This window comes from Aquarana catesbeiana, linkage group LG06, assembly GCF_042186555.1.
Source record: "Aquarana catesbeiana isolate 2022-GZ linkage group LG06, ASM4218655v1, whole genome shotgun sequence".
In the NCBI taxonomy this organism is placed as follows: Eukaryota; Metazoa; Chordata; class Amphibia; order Anura; family Ranidae; genus Aquarana; species Aquarana catesbeiana.
This window is the reverse complement of record NC_133329.1, coordinates 392,736,036-392,756,623: the sequence shown is the minus strand read 5'-3', so window position 1 is coordinate 392,756,623 and position 20,588 is coordinate 392,736,036. Positions and strand designations below refer to the sequence as shown.

At 46.7% G+C, this 20,588-nt stretch overlaps 1 long non-coding RNA gene across 2 annotated transcripts in view; it reads right to left on the bottom strand.

Moving 5' to 3' along the window:
• Positions 1–3,149: 3,149 nt before the first annotated feature.
• Positions 3,150–20,588, bottom strand: part of LOC141147195 (uncharacterized) — an 81,638-nt gene continuing 64,199 nt past the window's right edge. For both annotated transcript variants that reach the window (XR_012245035.1, XR_012245034.1), the window contains one exon: positions 3,150–3,750. This is a non-coding gene — a long non-coding RNA (uncharacterized lncRNA). The remainder of the gene's footprint in view (positions 3,751–20,588) is intronic.

Genomic DNA, 20,588 nt, shown 5'->3' with positions numbered 1-20,588 from the left:
GTGTTGTACATCACCGCGTTCTGGACGGTCGGACTTTGGTGTGACTGTGTGTAGGCAAGACAGCTTGAGCAGAATTCCGTCGGAGTTCTGTCGGAGAAACCTTCGGAGTTTATCGGTCGTGTGTACAGGGCATAACAATCACTTTAAACCAAAAGTAAAGAAAAAGTTTTGATATAGATATAAAGCAGTGGTCTCCAAACTGCAGCCCGGGGCCGGTTGTGGCCCTTTGCTTGCCTTTATCCGGCCCTTGAGGCATTATTTCTGCCACTAACACCAACAATGGGGCACTATTCCTTCCACTGACACCAACAATGGGGTACTATTCCTTCCACTGACACCAACAATGGGGTACTTTTCCTTCCACTGACACCAACAATGGGGCACTATTCCTTCCACTGACACCAACAATGGGGCACTATTCCTTCCACTGACACCAACAATGGGGAACTATTCCTTCCACTGACACCAACAATGGGGTACTTTTCCTTCCACTGACACCAACAATGGGGCACTATTCCTTCCACTGACACCAACAATGGGGAACTATTCCTTCCACTGACACCAACAATGGGGTACTTTTCCTTCCACTGACACCAACAATGGGGTACTTTTCCTTCCACTGACACCAACTATGAGGCATTGTTCCTGCCACTGACACCAACAATGGGGCACTTTTCCTTCCACTGACACCAGCTACGGGGCATAATTCCTTTCACTGACACCAACAATGTGGCATTATTTGTTCCACTGACACCAACTATGGGGCATTGTTCCTTCCACTGACACCGACTATTTCTCCCCCTAATACCAAAGATCAGACATTGTTTACTCCCTCTGGGCACAGTCCGGCCCCCCTAAAGTCTGAAGGACAGTACATTTTAGAAAGTTTGGAGACCCCTGGTGTAGAGAATGTCATGCAGCAGAATAACCCGCTTGAGAAGCCTCAGATGGAAGCTGTCATTCTTTGACTCTCTGGCTGCATATTAGCTCCATGGTAGTAAAGCTGGGGTCATGGAGACAGAAGTAGATTGATAGTTCCATCGGAGGCTTCTCATACAGGTAATTTGCTTCCTCCATCCTTTACATATGCTGACAGCAGCATTAGGAAGCCGTTTGGGGGTGGGAGGGTGAGGGGAGCGCTGGGGATAGAAGTGCAGAGGAACTGAATTATAGGAGTCATCCAGTTCCCGCGTGACATTCAGGACTTTATCATTCTCATCATATATCAAGTATTCTGCTAATAAATAGTACATTATCGATTCTCCGCCCCCTCCATGAGGGCCCTGCTTACTCCACAGACCTGTGCTGAGGACAAATTCAAATACAACCGCAGCCAAAAGTTTTGAGAATGACGCAAATATTAATTTTCACAAAGTCCGCTCTCTCAGTTTTATGATGGCAATTTTCAAATACTCCAGAATGTTATGAAGAGTGATTAGATGAATTGCAATTAATTGCAAAGTTCCTCTTTGCCATTAAAAATGAACTTATCATCTATACTCGAGTATAAGCTGAGTTTTTCAGCACATTTTTTTAGGCTGAAAAACCCCCCTCGGCTTATACTCGAGTGAGGGTGCTCACCTGCAACTGTACCTGTGATTACTAAAACAGCGGGTGTTTCCCGCTGTGTCCTGCAGTCTGTTCGGCGGCCGTCCATTGTAACAAAGCCCCGCCTCCTCCTCGTCTGTGCTAGACGGAACACTGATACAGTTTCCCAGCATTGTATCAGTGTGCTGTCTATCACGGACGAGGAGCAGGCGGGGCTTTTTTACAATGGACGGCCGCTGAACAGACTGCATGACACAGCGGGAAACACCCGCTGTTTTATTTATCACAGGTACAGTTGCAGGTGAGCACCCTCACTCGAGTATAAGCCGAGGGGGGTTTTTCAGCCTAAAAAATGTGCTGAAAAACTCGGCTTATACTCGAGTATATATGATAAGTTCATTTTCATGGCAAAGAGGAACAGTGAGGCTGCAAATGGGCACAGTGAGGCTGCAGATGGGCACAGTGAGGCTGAAGATGGGCACAATGAGGCTGCAGATGAGCACTGATGATACAGATGGGCACGGTGAGACTGCAAATGGGCACAGTGAGGCTGCAAATGGGCACTGATGATACAGATGGGCACGGTGAGACTGCAAATGGGCACAGTGAGGCTGCAAATGGGCACAGTGAGGCTGCAGATGGGCACAGTGAGGCTGCAAATGGGCACAGTGAGGCTGCAGATGGGCACAGTGAAGCTGCAGATGGGCATTGTTCACCCAGTAGCTGCTGCATTTCCCACCCTAGGCTTATACTTGTCAATAAGTTTTCCCAGTTTTTGTGGTAAAATTAGGTGCCTCGTCTTATATTCGGGTTGGCCTATACTCGAGTATATACAGTAATCCCATAAAAAAAATTTCGATTGTATTTGTGAAAAAGTCTTCAGGGCACCCAAGAAAGTCCAGCAAGCGCCAGGACCATCTCTTACAGTTAATTTACCTGCAGGATCGGGGCGCCACCAGTGCAGAGCTTGCTTAGGAGTGGTAGCAGGCAGGTGTGATGCACGCCCAGTGAGGAGAAGACTTTTGAAGGACGGCCTTGTCTCAAGAAAGGCAGCAAAGAAGCCACCTCTCTCCAGGAAAAACATCAGGGACAGACTGATATTCTGCAAAAGGTACAGGGATTGGACTGCTGAGGACTGGGGTAGAGTTATTTTCTCTGATTAATCCACTTTCCGATTGTTTGAGGCATCTGGAAAAAACCTTGTCTGGAGAAGAAAAGGTGAGCGCTACCATCAGTCCTGTGTCGTGCCAACAGTACACCATCCTGAGACCATCCATGTGTGGGTTTGCTTCTCAGCCAAGGGAGTGGGCTCACTCACAATTTTGCCTAAGAACACAGCCATGAATAAAGAATGGTACAAAAACATCCCCCGAGAGCAACTTCTCTCAACCAACACAATTAGCTTTTTTTAAGCAACAATGTAGCATTGGATCCACCTAAACAATCCTGCCAGACAGATCCTCACACTACATAAAGGAGGTTGTACAATCAAATTGCGACAATGTATATCTTAGAATTGAAAGAAGGTAAAATTCCGCACTGGCTCTAAAGCTGAACTCCAAGCAGATATTAAAGACACAAATGAAATCAGATCTGTATTCATCAATGCATCATTACATGTGTTTTTTAAATACAAGCGGTGAGTACTGAAAGATGAGTGCTGAAATATAATACAGAGTACATTATATAAAATGTCATAAAGGAGAATGTGAGCTGCAATATATAAGAAATAAACCCTTCCTAATATAAAAGACTAGGTAAGGATTCCATAAAATGTCAGTTATGTCGGTGGCCCCAGCAGTAATAAGCGGAGTGACATACTTCCACTGTCATAATGCAATGCAATAATCTGCGGCCCCCGAGGGGCTCTCGGAGGTCAGGAGGATGTCTCGCTTGTGCCGGCCGTGATACAGAAGCTGCTGGGATGTTGGGAATTCTGAGGATAAGCACCGCCTGTCTACCTGATGGGGGCTTAGCATCGCAAGACCTCTCACCTCTTTGAAAAAGTTCCAGCTTTAAGAAGCCTCAAGGTGTTTGTAGACAATAGTCTGGCTTGGAAAAGAATCCCGCAGCTGGCGGAGGATTGAGGGCTGCTTTGTAGGAATTTTCTGTGGCGGTGACAGGTGTGCAGACCCAGGGAGGAGAGGACGCTTCATCCCGAGTTATTGCATAGCTTTTTGCTGCAGTAGACCAAGTCATATCCTTGAATGTAAAGCAGAGAGAAGTTATAAAATAAAGGTTTCAACTTCACTAGATGCATTAAATGGACAAAAGTTTAGACATCCCTCCATGTGATTGAGTTCAGGTGTTTCCTTTGAAGGGTAATGGTAATGCTACAGCATACAAGAACATTTTAGACGATTGTGCTCTTCCAACGGTTTGGTAAAGACCCTTTTATCTTCCAGCAAGACTGTCCCCCTGTGTACCAAGTCAGCTCCATGAGGACATGGTTTAATGAGTCTGGTGTGGAGGAACCCAAGTGGCCTGCACAGAGCCTTGACCTCAACCCTACTGAACACCTTTGAGATGAACTGGAATGATCCAGGTCTTCTTAAACAACATCTGCATAATGGTATGGTTTAATGAGTGTGCTGTGAAGGAACTCAACTGGCTTTCAGAATCCCGACCTCAACCCTACTAAACACCTTTGAGATTAATTGGAATGAGCCAGGTCTTCTCAACCAACATCTGCATAATGGTATGGTTTGATGAGTGTGTTGTGAAGGAACTCAACTGGCTTTGAGCCCACATTCACATTGGGACGATTTGGCTTGCAATTTGACACGTCAAATCGCATGCCAAATCGGAGCCTTTTGCCAGCAATAGCACAGTCCGAATTGGTGCGACGCCGACTTTGCAGCATCACACCAATTCCCAAAAGTATGCAATTCGAGGGAGATTTTAATAGACATCTGTGCATGAACCTGTACAGATGTCTGTCAAATCGCCCCCAAAGTCAGACTGAAATGCCGGTTTGAAATCGTGCGAGTTCAGCTGAACTTGGACAATTTCAAACCCGCCCTCGGTGTGAACCTAGGCTTAGTGCCCGGTCTCAGTCCTACTGAACACCTTTGGGATGAATTGGAATTATCCAGATCTTCTCAACCAACATCTGCATGATGCCATGGTTTGATGGGTTTGGTGTGGAGGAACTCAACTGGCTTTCAGAGCACTGACCTCAACCCTACTGAACACCATTGGGATGAATTGGTACACCTATTGGTACACCTATGGTGAGCCAGGACTTCTCATCCAAAATCAGTACCTGACTTCACAAATGCTCTTTTGGCTGAATGGGCACAAATTTCCAAATCTAGTGAAAAATCTTCTCAGAAGATTGGTGGTTCTTATAGCCACAAAGGGTGGGTGAGGTGGTTTTAGAATGGGATGTCCAATAATACAGGTGTGCTGGTCAGGTGTCAACAAACTTTTGCCTATAAATTGTACAGTTATATGAAAATGTAAGTAAACCCCATGGGAATTGTTGACTTTTTCAACAAATTTGACAAACATTATCTTTTCATTCACATTATTGGCACATTATTGGGGGGGGGGGGGGGGACAGGAGGGCACAGTACTGGAGAGTCAGGAGGGGTTGGTACTGGAGAGTCAGGAGAGTATGTTATTGGGGGAGGGGGGCTCAGCAGGGCACGGTACTGAGGGTTGAGAAGGCACAGTCCTGGGGGATCAGGAGGGCACGCTACGGGGGGGGTCCAGTAGTCATGATACTGGGGATTTAGGAGGCCACACTACAGGGGGGTCAAGGGGCACAGTACTGGAGAGTCAGAGGGCCATGGTACTGGGGGTCAGGAAGTCACAGTCCTAGGGGATCAGGAGGGCAGCCTACAGAGGTGTCAAGAGTACATGGTATTGGGGGTCAGGAGGGCACGTTATAGAGGTATGAGGGCACATAAGTGGTTTCCTGATGCTGATCAACCTGTTCAGTGCCAGTGTAGTGTAGTGGTCAGGTAGGTCAGTGATGGTGTCAGGAGGGTCAGGTAGGTCAGTGAAGGTGTCAGGAGGGTCAGGTAGGTCAGTGTAAAGGTCAGGAAGGTCAGTGTAGTGGGCTTGAATGGAGGAGAAGATTTGGATGCCGCACACCGGATGTAGTCAAAAAACTTCACTTTATTGAAAAAATGGGATCATCAAAATAACAAGACTGTCATGCAGAAAGTACAGGTAAGCTGACGCGTTTCGCACTCAGGACTGAGTGCTTACTCATAGCTCAGTGTAGTGGTCAGGTAGATTAGTGTAGGGGTCAGTGTAATGGTCAGGTAGGTAAGTGTAGGTAGGCCAGTGTAGGGGTTAGGTAGGTCAGTGTAGAGGTCAGTGTAATGGTCAGGTAGGTCACATGGATTACATGGGCAGGGCAAAGGGTGTGGAGTCAGGGGCGGAGCCAATGGGGGAGGCAAAATGAGGTTTCGCCTAGGGTGTCAAAACTCCTTGCACCAGCCCTGGGTATATACCAATGAAAGCAATAAGGGCAGGTGCGCCTGGAGGGAGCCCATTCCTCCTTAAAGGAACAGCAATAGCCCAGCAAAGCACAATGGTAGCTGAAGGCTTCCAATGTGCCCCTCTGCCATTTTCAGCAAGAAGAACAAAAATGTCAGACGCCCCAATTTATAACTAGCTTTTAATGTAAGGTGCAGATAGAAGGGATTTGCACAGCACAAACAAAAACATTTTCCAAGCAAACTTACCAGATAGCCAGCAAAAAAAAACAAAACAAAAAATAAAACAAATGACAATTTGCATTAAAAGCAGGGATTTTAGTTGCTCAATGTTTGCACGTGTGCCCCAGACGACGTCATTATATGACGAAACGCGCATCGGGAGGAGCTGACGTGCTGACGTCTCGCGTGCTGTGTTCGAAGGGACGGGTGTCCGTACAAGCCGGCCGGCTGAACTGCTTTTACTTGCTACGTTTATTGTAAGTGGCTTTTCGTTCTTTTAATAAATGATGTTTTACAATGTTACGCTATGGTGATTCCTTTGTATTCTGGGAACGTCTGAATATTACGGTATCCTACCTGGTCACGGTCCTTGGCTGACAAGTTTGGCGAATCCATTTTGACCCCCCCAGACGGGTTCCTCTGGAGATCTCTTGTGTCCCTATATTGGATAAAGGCCCTGGCCGGGTATAGGTCGCAAGCATTTCTTGCTTGCCATCTGGTAAGTGAGCATTTCTCTTAGCACTGGTGGTGTGGTGAAGGTTGAAGTACTTACCGTGGGCCATCAATCCTGTTTTTCTCTATGCACGATATGAACTTTGTGTCACCATTTTGACATATGTCGTTTTATTCCTTCACTGTTGATTAAGATGGACTTTTCAGTTCCTTTCTGACCATATTGATTTATTGAGTGTTCTATTATTGTACACTAATTCTTGATTACTCACTGCATTTAATTTATCTAATTTGGGGGATTAGCGCTGCTTTCTATTGTTTATTATTTGTTGTGTGTATCTCACTTTAGCAGCAGCTTTTTGTTTTGGGAGTATTATTTTTAGTCTTATTATCACAGCGCGGTAATTTATTCTATTTTCTAATATAGAATTGTGAAGTTCACCCAAGTTTTTTCCGGTGCTGGGTCCTGATGAAGGGAGGAGTTGCCCCCAAAGCATGTTGGATGTTTTTAAATTTTTTCACCAACAATAAAAATTATCCTGGGCTCTTCGATCCGGTTTTGGTCTGGCACTCCTTTCTGTATCTCCATGGTTTGGCAAATTATGGACCAGGTACATTTTTGGTGCACTGAGGATTGTTAAGGACTTATAGGGAATAAATTGGCTGCTTCAACACAATTTGCATCAAAAACATGCATCAATGTGTGCAGAACTGTATAAACGGCCCTTACAGGTAGTATGTGCCATCATGAAGAGCTTGTGGGTATTGCCAAGGGTGGCAAGGTTTGAGGGGGTGGTATTAGGGCTGAAAATTAACTTTTTGTAATACATTTTTTGTTTTCCCAGAGGGCACTGTGACAGCCCTAAAAATACAGCAGAAAGGATGTCCAACTGCTCGCTAATGTCCATGCCCAGTGTAAGAGTAGGGATTAAGATTAGGTTACAGCAAGGTCAGGTGCGTGCACTTTCCTCGTGATCTCAGAGAAGACATGGCATTCTTGGGTGGGGGGCAGATGAATGCACAAATGATATGAGGACATGTTATCACTGAGTGTAATGAGATATTAGGAATTTACAGAATTCCTAACAAGGGTTATGTTTTGAATAGTATGGTTGACTTTTTGACACAACATAGAGGAGGCCAGACATTTCCACATATTCTGGGCTGCACTAGTGCACCAGTGATGGATAGAAAAACTAGAGTGGAAAATCTCCACCACTGGGTACAGCAGATGGGTAACATGGCGTTGTTGCAGCTGTTGGAAAAGAGAACATTTTAGAAAGTTTTTGGGAGACCAACTTTTGGTCATGCATGTATGGTCACCCAACTCTCAGGAGCTAGGTGGCAGGTGCTTACCATTCTTAAAAGGCAGGAGTGATAGAGTACAGTCATGGTGTAGCGCTACCTCTGCAGAAACTGCTTGATACTGGTTCTCCCTAGACCTGCACAGCCAGGCAACACGCATTTCCAACTTGCATCCAGACACAAGAAATCAGTCCATGGGGTTGTTTCTTTGGGGAAAACAACTTGAATAGGGTATAGGGACTATGTGATACCCAACTTGACTTGAAGAACAACAGATGAGGGCAAACTTCCTTCTCTAAAAAAAAGAAGATCCTGGACTGTACTCCCTCCAGAATAAATGCAGTCTCTATGCCTCAGTGGCAAAGTTCTTTACGAACTAGGAGTGTTAGTGGCAGGATCACCAGGCACAGTAAATTAGGAAAAAGCCTTAAACCAGTTGTAAAGCTTTTTTATTAAAATAACAAACGTGTTATATTTATCTCCATAGTTTAATGGTTTTGCACAGAGCAGTCTAGATCCTTTTCTTCCCAATCGCCCCACCGGTGGTCCTGGCCACTCTCTCCTGCCGAGTGCCCCCAGAGCAAGCTGCTTGCTCTGGGGGTACACGCGTGTGCTTGAATCCCGAGCTAGCCCTGTATGTCTATAAGACATACAAAAGTTGGCTCGGCCCTGCGCCCCCATCCCCTCCTCACTGGCTTTGATTGACAGTGGCAGGAGTGAATAGCTCCCGCAGCTGTGTCTCAGCCAATGAGGAGGGAGAGACCCCCCCGGAGAGCCGAGGCTCTCTTGCACAGTGCTGGATCACGATCAGGCTCAGGTAAGTATTGGGGGGGGGGGGGGCTGAGGCGGGGAGGTGCAGCACACTGCAGGTTTTTTTTAGCTTCATGCATAGAATGAAGGTAAAAAACTTTCAGCCTTTAGAACCAGTGTACATTGACACATAGGGGTTGATTTACTAAACTGGAGCGTACAAAATCTGGTGCAGCTCTGCATGATAGCCGACCAGCTTCTACCTTCAGCTTATTCAATTAGGATTTGACAATAAAACCTGGAAGCTGATTGATTTCTATGGAAAGCTGCACCAGATTTTGTACTCTACAGTTTTATTAAATCAACCCCATAGGCTTTTATGGAGTTGAGTTTAGGAAAATTTCATTATTGCAAGTCATGTTTGTCTGTTTTCTTTTTCACCAGGGATGTGGCATGGGCAAGTATGACCAAGGGTGTGGCATGGTCAAATTTGACCAGAGCTGTAGCTTGGGCACATATGACTAGAGTTGTAGAATAGGCAAGTAGGACCAGACTTGTGGCATGGGCAAGCATGGTCAGAGCTGTGATATGGACAGGTATGACTAAGGGTGTGGCATGGGCAATTATGACCAGGGATGTGGTATGGGCAAATACAGCCAAGGGTGTGGAATTGCCAAGTATGACCAGAGCTGTGGGATGGGCAATTATGACCAGAGCTGTGGAATAGCCAAGTATGACTAGAGCTTTGTCCTGGGCAAATATGACCAAGGGTGTGACATGCGGCAAGTATGACCAGAGCTGTGATATGGGCAAGTATGACCAAGGGTGTGGCATGGGACAAACATAATATTCTAATTTGTGTAGCGTACCCCCACAGGAGCCGCTGGTGAATATGGTTATCTGTCACCTCGCACGGACGGGCACATTCATTTTCCACTCACTCTGGAGACAAGAAACAGTCTTTGCAGCTTTGTTTTGTTTTTTTATTTTAGGGGGATTAAACTTGGATGGGGTAAGGGTTCTTATAGGATGCCCATTTGATCAGCAAAGAAACTCTTCAGGGACTCAGCTATATACATCCAGTATATAAACTTCTCCTTTTCTACCTCCAGCACAGACTTGCTTTTAGAACTACATCTCCCAGGTCCAGCTGGCACTGACAGTTTGATCCAACACAATCTCAGTCAGATCCAGGTGAATGCCCTTTGCAGGCAGGGACCACGGGCCCCTTTGGTAGTGTGCCTATTCCTGTGGCTACTGCTTCCAGTACCACCTCTTCAGGCACTGCCAGCCCGCCTGGCTGCAACTGCCCCTTCCACTAGCCATTCTTGCTAAGACTCCACAGTCCTCCCAGACTGACCCTGCATCAGTGGTGGCCCGTCCATTAGGGGCGCATGGGCGCCGCCCCCCCATCCATGCGTCCGGCCCCCTGATCTACATACAGGGAGCCGGCACCATGGATTCCAATGGGGGGGGTTTGAAGCACTTAATTAGAGCCAGAGGCTCTAATAGGCTTCAAAAAAGGGTTGGCTCAGGGCGCAGAGCACTGGGCATCGATCCAAACCAGTTGTGTGCTGATAGCGAATGAATATTCACTATTTTCACACTAAATCTCCTCCCCGCCAATCATGAAGAGGGTCGTGAGACCCGTTTCCAGATTGGCCAAAACGCCAGGTGATCTATTGGATGTCTAGCACCTAGGACGAGAAGAGAGGAGACGGAGAGGACACCGGAGCCGCTGCCCGCCACCCCGCCGAGCTGGAGGACACCAGAGCCGCAAGAGGAGAGGAGGAGAGAGGAGATGGAGAGGAGCCGCAGCTGGAGGCACAGACTGGGGAGCTACTATCAAAGGCCTAACACTCCATTTCGATCTTCCACCCGAACTCACACTGCCCCAGCTAGGCTGAACCCTGAGTATTTGAGGGGGCCTGCCCCCTGCCAACCCATCTGTTGGGAATTGGTCAGGGCCCTCAGAATACTCTAGCCAGCTCCTCCTAGACCCCTCCCAACTGCTTCTGGAACCTTCTCCAAGTTTCCAGCAAGCAGGGAGGAGTGACCAGAGATGCTGCAGCTGAGTCATCTAGCCCCCCCCTGAGTCACTCAAAACCCTGACCCAGAAAAACACATAGGCTTGGCTGCTAGCCAAGCCTGAATTTACTACACTAACAAAAAAAATCCTGACAATCGCACTCTAGCTACACTAGGGGTGCTACATTTGCACACAGCAAAATTTGTTCTCTGTGCCCGCCACTTTGCGCTAAAAATAAAAGAGAATGCCCTTACACTTTTGCTGCTAGATATCCTTGTTTCCCATCTCAGAAAATTGGGAGATGTGCAGGCTGATATGCAGAAACCTGTTGTAGCATAAACAAAGCTGCATATCGCAGGGCCCTCTGATTCCGCCTGTATTGAATTGTATCGTAACTGTACTGTTTGCCCTAACGTTGTTAAGTGCTGCACATGCCGTTGACCCTATATAAATCCTGTATAATAATAATAATAATAATATCGGCATGCATCTCTCCCAATTTCCTGAGACGGGAAACAAGAACGCGTTGTTGTGCTATGAAGGGTTAACATTTTCAGGGGTCGACGGGTCATCCGGGCCCACAATTCCCAGGTATGGTAATCAGATGCAGAAGTGCCTTCACTGGGGGAGTGAACCGATTAGTAACAATTTCATGAGCCACAGCGGTGGTGGACCCCCTGAAGTGGGCTCTGCAAATTAGGACGACAAGAGTTTTCTTATCGCTAAGTTTCAGCAGCTCTTCAGCAGGGACTTGGCTGGGCGACCTTCCTGCACACCCGGCCGTCCTAAAACAAAAATACATTAAAATTCTTCCACTGGGCTCAGGAATGCAGCAAGGCAGAGAAATAATGGCTTTATAATTTATAACAACAAAGTAACAAAGGAAGGAGGGGACAGGCAAGTTAGAGGAGCACAGAAAAAAACAGTGGACACTGGCTTTTCCGTGAGGGTCATCCACAGACGGCTGTCCGCACCGCCATCAATCACCGGGAGAGATTATCTTGGCTGGCCTGTCAGTCACAGATGTACCACATATGTTTAAAGGATCTCTCCACTCAGAGCTAACATTTGTTTTTTCATTTTTTTGTAGGTGCTAAAGAGTTATACTTTGGATTTCTGGGTCTGATCACTTGCGAGGGTCATTTTGAGGGGCTCCCAATGTCCCTTCCATTATTTCATCATTAAGAGGGGCCTATCATTACAAGTGGCTCCCGATGTCTCATCAATACGAGGGGCTCCCATTGTACCAACATTATGGGGGCTTCCATTATTTCATCATCAAGAGCGGCCTATCATTACAAGTGGCTCCCGATGTCTCATCAGTACGATACTGTTCCATCAATACGAGGGGCTTCCATCATCCTATCATTACATGGGGCTAATTTTGTACTGTCATTATAAAGTTCTTCCATTATTATGGGGGGCTCCTGTTGGCTTTTCACTACAAGGAACCCCTGTTATTCCATCAATACAAGGGGCACTCATTCTCCTGTCATTACAAAGGGATCCCGTTAATATAATGGGATCCAATGTCCCATCAGTACAGGAGACTTCCATTGTTCAATACCAGGGGCTTCATCATCCCGTCATTACAAGGGGTTCCTGTTGGCTCATGATTATGAGGAGCTCCTGTTGTCTCTTGTGATTACAAGGAGATTCCATTGTCCCATCAATATGAAGAGCTCCCAATGTCTCATCAGTAAGACGGGCTCACCATCATCCTGTCATTATGCAGGAGCCAGGCTCATATTGTACTGTCCTTATGAAGTTCTTCCATTGTAATGGGGGGATCCTGTTGGCTTATCACGACGAGGAGCTCCCTTTATTTCATCAATACAATGGTCTCTTCTTGTCCTGACATTACGTGGGGATCCCATTGTTCCATCAATATGAGGGGTTCCCATCATCCCGTCATTATGAGGGACTCATACTATACTATCATTATGAATGGCTCCCATCATTATCAGGGGTTCCTGTTGGCTCATCACTATGTGGAGCTCCTGCTGTCTCTTGTAAGAGATCCCATTGTCCCATCAATATGAGAGGGCTCCTAATGTCTCATCAGTACGTGGGGCTCCCATCATCCTGTCATTACGCAGGGCTCAAATTGTACTGTCATTATGAAGTTCTTCCATTATTATGGGGGGGGATCCTGTTGGCTTATCATGTATTTATTCCAAAAAAACAAGAGGCTCTCCTTGCCCTGACACGATGAGGGGATTCCCCTGTTCCATCAATATGAGGAGTTCCCATCATTATGAGGGACTCATATTGTACCATCATTATGAATTGTCTCGTGATTATGAGGAGATCCCATTTTCCCATCAAAGTGAGGGGCACCCATTGTCTCATCAGTACAAGGGGCTCCCATCATCCTGTCATTACGTGGGGCTCTAATTGTACTGTCATTATGAAGTTCTTCCATTATTATGGGGGAGGGGGGGGGGATCCTGTTGACTTATCACAACCTGGAGCTCCTGTTATTTCATCAATACAAGGGACTCTCGTTGCCCTGATATTACGAGGAGATCCCATTGTCCCATCAATATGAGGTATTCCCATCATCTCATCATTACGAGGGACTCATATTGTGCCATCATTATCAATGGCTCCCGTTAATATGAGGAGCTCCTGTTGTTTCGTCAACACAAGGGGCTCTCATTGTCCCGCAATAACAAGGGGATCCCATTGTCCCTTCATTAAAAGGGGCTTCCTTTGTTCTGCCATTACAAGTTGCTTCCAATATTCCATCATTACAAGGTGCTCCTGTTGTTCCCTCCTTGCAAGGTCCTCTCATTTTCCCATCAAGGAACATTGGAGGAGATTTATCAAAATGGGAACAGCCAGAATCTGGAGCAGCTGTGCCTTGTAACCAATCAACTTCTAGCTTCAGCTTGTTCATTTTTAGCTTTCATAGTGAAAGATAGATGCTGATTGGTTTCTATGCATAGCTGCTTCAGATTCTGGCTGCTCCAGTTTTGATAAATTCTCCTATTGTATGTAAATATAATGTTGGCTTCTATCTAATGACTTCTCCTTTGTCAAATGGTTGGACTTGGAGGCCTCAATCACACAAAGTCAGCCTCAAAGCAGGCAGCTTCTGCTGTGCAGATTTGTTAGCTGAAACGTGGTGCTCCGGGGAATCCTTTATCATGCATGAAACATTTTCCTTTGAAGTAGAAGCATCTTGCCTCTCTCTTCATGCCTTGAAAGTGTCGCTGGCCAGCAGTGCCGGGACAAGATCACTCAGAGCCCACCTCCGCCCCCCAAACCTATGAGCATTATGTGTCAGCAAACCCCCCCCCCAAAAAAAAATTGGGCACTAATCGGCTTGATTACGCCCTAAGTATAACTTCCCCCTCCTCCCAGTACAAATGTGCCCCCTGCTGAACTCCCCCCTCCCAGCACAAATCTCTGCCCCAACCATCCCCCAAATCCCCCCAGCACAAATGCCCCCCCCCCCCAAAAAAAAATCACCCCTCCTAGCACAAATCCTTCACCCCTCAAATTCCCCCTCCGAGTGCACATTTTCTCCCCCCTACTCCAAATCCCCCTTCTAGCACAACTATCCCCCCTCCTAGCACAAACACCCCCAATCATCCCTACTAGCATGAACCCCCCCCAAAAAAAATTTCCCTAGCACAAATCCTTCACCCCTAAAATTTCCCCTCTGAGTGCACATTCTCCCCCCTACTCCAAATCACCTTCTAGCACGAATATCCCCCCATCCCCCCTCCTAGCACAAACACCCCCCAATCATCCCTATTAGCACTACCCCCCCCCCACCCCACCCCACAAAAAAGATCTCCTCCTAGCACAAATCCCCCTCTACCATATCACCTCTTCTAGCACAAACCCCCCAAACTGACCCTCCTAGCAAAAATCCTCTTCTCTCATCTCTCCTAAAACACAATTCCCCCGGAATCACCACTCCGAGCACACCTCCAAATTTCCCCTCCTAGAACAATTCTTACTGCCTGCTGCCCCCCAAATTCCTACTTCCAACTCAAATCCCCTCCGCCCTCGTTCTCCTTGTGGTGCCCCCCTCCCACCACACTTGATACCGCAGTGAGCGTGGCAGCTACCCCTCCTGCCCACCGATCTTGTCCCGGCCCTGCTGGCCAGGACTCACTTAGCTGCAGAAGAGGGATAGGCAGTGCCGCAGCTAGCACCCTGCCCATCCGCTGAGGTCAGACCAGGTGACTAGAAGTCTCCGGGAGGGCAGGATCCCAGGAGAACCATCCGGGAAAGCCTGGTGTGAAACTGGAAGCAAACTTAAGAAATTCCTGTCACCTGTCTTCCTGACCACACAGGAAGTAAAGGGAATTCTCCCCCAAAGGGGGACAGAGGTAGTAATAAAAATCTGGCCTTAACCCTCCCAGCTCTATCCAAAAAAAAAGTTTTTTTGCTGGAGTTGGATTTTAACCCCAAAACACACAAGACGGGTGGGCATTGTACACAAGTCCCCGTTTCATCCCCTCAGCAGGACGGGTGGCTAGAAGCAGATAATTTAAGCAGCACCGCGTGTGTTATTAGGAATTGGCAAGCGCTTCTGTTTTCTCTCTCATGTTTAGTTTGGAGCTCTTGATTTTTTTGTCCTCATCACTGACATCCAGCCATCTCCCTTTACTGTGTTTGGATTCTAAAAAAAAAAAAAAAAAAAAGACAAATCTGTGTTCTTACAAAAGCTTTTCATTTGGAATAACACCCAGAGGGAAATAATTACCGAAACATTTCTTCTTACCCTCAGCTAGTAATAAAATGAAAGAACACCGGTCCTACATTCCTACATACAAACCTCTGGGATGCGGACAGTGAATTGGTGGTTGTAAGTAAGTATGGCTTCCTGCTTTATGGTCCAGCGTCAGGTCCCCATTAACCCTTTCACCGCAAGAGCCGTTTTTTTTTTTTTGTTTTGTTTTGTTTTTTTTTTTTGCGCACATGTTTGACCGATTCAGCCCCAGAAGATTTTACCCCCTTCCTGACCAGAGCACTTTTTGCGATTTGGCACTGCGTCGTTTTAACGGACAATTGCGTGGTCGTGCGACGTTGTGCCCAAACAAAATTGATGTCCTTTTTTTTCCCCACAAATAGAGCTTTCTTTTGGTGGTATTTGATCACCTCTGCGATTTTTATTTTTTGTGCTATAAACAAAAAAAGAGCGACAATTTTGAAAAAAACACAATATTTTTTACTTTTTGCTGTAATAAGTATCCCCCAAAAATATATTAAAAAAATACATTTTTTCCTCAGTTTAGGCCGATATGTATTCTTCTACATAGTTTTGGTAAAAAAAAAAAAAAAATCGCAATAAGCGTATATTGATTGGTTTGCGCAAAAGTTATAGCGTCTACAAAATAGGGGATAGTTTTATGGCATTTTTATTATTAATTTTTTTTTTTTATTAGTAATGGCGGCGATCTGCGATTTTTATCATGACTGCGACATTATGGCGGACACATCGGACACTTTTGACACTATTTTGGGACCATTGACATTTATACAGCGATCAATGCTATAAAAATGCACTGATTACTGTGTAAATGACACTGGCAGGGAAGGGGTTGAACACTAGGGGGCGATCAAGGGGTTAGGTGTGTCCTAGGGAGTGATTCTAACTGTGGGGGGGATGGGCTACCACTGACATGACAGCGATCACTGCTTCCAATGACAGGGAGCAGCGATCTCTGTCATGTCACAAGGCAGAACGGGAAAATGGCATGTTTACATAGGCACTTCTCCGTTCTGCAGCTTCGTGACACGATCGCCAGGACACCGGTGGACATCAAGTCCATGGGGTCCCGCGGGCATTGTCACGCCGATTGAAGGGGACATAGAGGCACGCCCATTTGCCCACCGCTGCCATTGTGCCAACGTATATCGGCGTGCAGCGGTCGGCAAGTGGTTAAAAAAAATCTTTTTAGGCCTGAAGATTACTTAAAACCTCCAAACATTATACACTATATTGTCAAAAGTTTTGGGACGTCCGACTTTACACGCACATGAACTTTAATGACATCCCAGTCTTATGCCCCGTACACACGGTCAGATTTTCCGACGGAAAATGTGTGATAGGACCTTGTTGTCAGAAATTCCGACCGTGTGTGGGCTCCATCACACATTTTCCATCGGATTTTCCGACACACAAAGTTTGAGAGCAGGCTATAAAATTTTCCGACAACAAAATCCGTTGTCGGAAATTCCGATCGTGTGTACACAAATCCGACGCACAAAGTGCCACGCATGCTCAGAATAAATAAAGAAATGAAAGCTATTGGATACTGCCCCGTTTATAGTCCCGACGTACGTGTTTTACGTCACCGCGTTCAGAATGATCGGATTTTCCGACAACTTTATGTGACCGTGTGTATGCAAGACAAGTGTGAGCCAACATCCGTCGGAAAAAATCCTAGGATTTTGTTGTCGGAATGTCCGATCAATGTCCGACCGTGTGTACGGGGCATTAGTCCGTAGGGTTCAATATAGAGTTGGCCCACCCTTTGCAGCTTCAACTCTTCTGGGAAGGCCGTCCACAAGGTTTAGGAGTGTGTCTATGGGAATGTTTGACCATTCTTCCAGAAGAGCATTTGTGAGGTCAGGCACTAATGTTGAACGAGAAGGCCTGGCTCGTAGTCTGCGCTCTAATTCATCCCAAAGGTGTTCTATCGGGTTGAGGTCAGGACTCTGTGCAGGCCAGTCAAGTTCCTCCACCCCATCCATATGTAGCACTGCCCCCAAAGGGATTGCTGTGTGTAGACTTCCCTGGGCTTTTTCCCTTTTTATCTTGCAGCCAGTTACTAAGGGTTTTCACATGACCAACCGTGCTCTCATCCACTTGTTTCCAATAATCAATCTAGGGGTTTGTTTTTGTTCGTTGGTATTTATTGTTGGAACTTGGATAGGAGAAGGGAATAGTTTTTTACTCCAACTGGAACTAATTACAAATGAGGACAACTCTCACTCGGCCTCGAAGGTTAGATGTGGTTATAAACTTGCTGCTATACCAGACAACGTGTACATAGCATAGCTCCCTGATTTCGAGGGACTGTCCCTGATTTGGAGCAATGTCCCTCTGTCCCTCATTCCTCCTCATTTGTCCCTCATTTTGGGTCTGATCTATATAAATGTATATAAAATTCACTTTTTATCTATCAAAAAGTGTTTCCCAGTCCTAAACCTTTCATCTGATCTCTAAATTGCTGCATTTGTAAATTCCAAAAGCCAATATAAAGGAATAGTAGTGGTAAAAAAAAGCACTTGTGGGTTTAACCAATTTTTTTTTTTTTTGTACAATTCTCTTTTAAGGGGGCGTGGTATGGGGTGTGTCCTATGCCTGCATACTTTTGCTGATAGGTGTCCCTCATTCCCATCTCAAAAAGTTGGGAGGTATGCTCACCATACAACAATATGGGAAGAATAAATCCTTTGCTTTGCTCGCGCAGCAGACTTGATGAAACTGGTTATCTTCAGGACAACTCACTAGCATCCCCTTTAACTGACACCTATCCGCTGACTCTACTAGCTGAAGGGGGCCCTCACAGGACAGGCCCTAAGGCACAGATCTGTACTCACTGTAGGCAGAATCAGATCCTTCCTAGTGTGTCTTCCTTCCAAACCAGCTCTGCAGGGCATCTGGGTTGCAGCTATACTCAGATTCAGGCCCTCAGGTCAGACACCTAAGGCTGCATGGCAGATTCTACAAAGCAGGGGCAGCTGCCCCCTCCCTCCAGGCAGAGGCGGCTCCCTAATTAGGCAAATTAGGCGGTCGCCTAAGGCCTCGCACTCACAGGGGCCTCGCGGCCGCCTAATTTGCCTGTTCTCAATCACTGAAGTTGACACCAGCGGCTCCGCCTACCCCCACTGGGACTCTGTGGCTTAGGAGCTGACGGACAAATCGGATACTGCCCGCATCCTGAGGAATAGCGGCCTCATCACGGAGCGTCCCAGTCCGTGGGGCCTCATGTGTAAGTTTTGCCTAGGGCCTCACAAAGCCTAGAGCCGCCTCTGCCTCCAGGACACCGCTCTCCAGCCAAAGACCCCAAGCACATGTGCCCTTGGCATATATACAGTCACCCAGCATGCATCGAGGCACTTTTTCTCTGCCAATGGCCAGGGCTGTAACCAAGCCTGTGCTCTCATTTGTCAGGTTTCCTTCCCACTGTCCAATATGCACCCCTACCGGACCATTGTGAAACATTCAGACAACACGAGCAGCACCTGAGCAACACGAGCAGACCCTATCAATGGATCAATGCTCCCTGGTAGGCAGAGTGCATCTAAATTGACCTGACAATCTTCCTGGTCAGCAGAAAAAGCCCAAAACTATACTCTCTTCTAGCACCCACCTAGGAAGGTGCTATCCATGTGTAGCGCTTACCCCCGAAGGAGCGGCTGAATATTGTTATATCCAGGGCTTTTTTTCTCAAACAATTTGTGCTGGAACTTAACCACGGCCCCACAAAACCCCTCCTCCCACACACACCCTCCAAATCACATTAAATAGTGGGTTTGATCAGTCAAATTTCACGAAAACAGTAGGAGGGTCTTAAAGGGACATTAAATACCAGGATTGCGGTGAGCAGGCACCAAAGGGTCTGAGCCAGAGGTGGTGGAACTGAGTTCCACCAAGTTCCCCATGAAAAAAAAGCCCTTGTTATATCTGAAATTCACATTTACAGCTCAACCTTCGCAGCCCATAGATTTAAAAGTCACAGTCCTTAGTGCTTTTTCTCAATGCTTTATTCATCAAACATAAACTGGGATGGGAGAAGGATTTTCTTTGAGATGCTCTTCTATTACATTGTCACTTTTCCATGAGTCATACAAGAGAAACTGTGCATAATTGCGGACAATCAAGAAATCATTTCTCAATGATTTCTTCAATCAGGGACGATGGAAGTAGATTTAATAGAGAATGAGTAGTTAAAGAGTCACTCTGAATAACTTCTTCATCAGGATAACTTTTAAAGAACGATCCATATCTCTACATGTGTGCTGGCAGCTTCACCGCTACCCTTTTACCACTACTTCCCACCGACATGGTACTTCCAGGTTTAGCTAAAGGAGAGCAAATCTGGATAACTCCTCCCGCTTGACTGATTGGAATCCCGGGGCAATGCTGAACTCAAAGTCATAGGCCATTACTGCCCATCTCACTGACTTGTGCACCAACAACCCTCAGTCTCTGGCAGTACCTTTCCCTTGGGCTTTCACTCACGTGATCGATAATCCATGTGCCACTCACAAACGATCAATCGCCCAGTTTCCTTCCGCTTTGTTGCTACTTCATCCGCAATGTTTCTCAGTTCCCTTTATCTCTTTGTGGCCCGTTCCCCTCCGCGCTGGGGCGACCTACGACATCCACGACTACACGCGGCAAGATGTCATCTGTTCCCCCATGAGGACCGAATCTCCACCCTTCTCGCTAGGGCGAAGCTCCATTGGCTTCCCGGAGGGGAAACTTCCAACTCCCCCTCCGGGAGCCAGGCTGGCTCTCCCGCTCCTTTAGAGCCGGGCTGAACTGGAACCGGCCCTTTTTATATGAGAGTCCCGGGATTACCAAACAGATCAATGATTGGCCGAGACCAACACATAAACACCTGTCACTCAAATAGAGAAATCAGCAATACAGGCCTGCTGCAAATAGGATCAGCCTGTGTAAATCTGCCTAATATAATAAACTAACAAGAAAGGTCACCTACCCAGTGGCGTAGCGTGGGTTGTCAGCACCCGGGGCAAGGCAAGTAATTTGCGCCCCCCCCCAACCTGCGGACTTTTAGCTATCCCTGAGTCCCTTCAAATACAATAGTACTGACCTACCTGATTCCTAT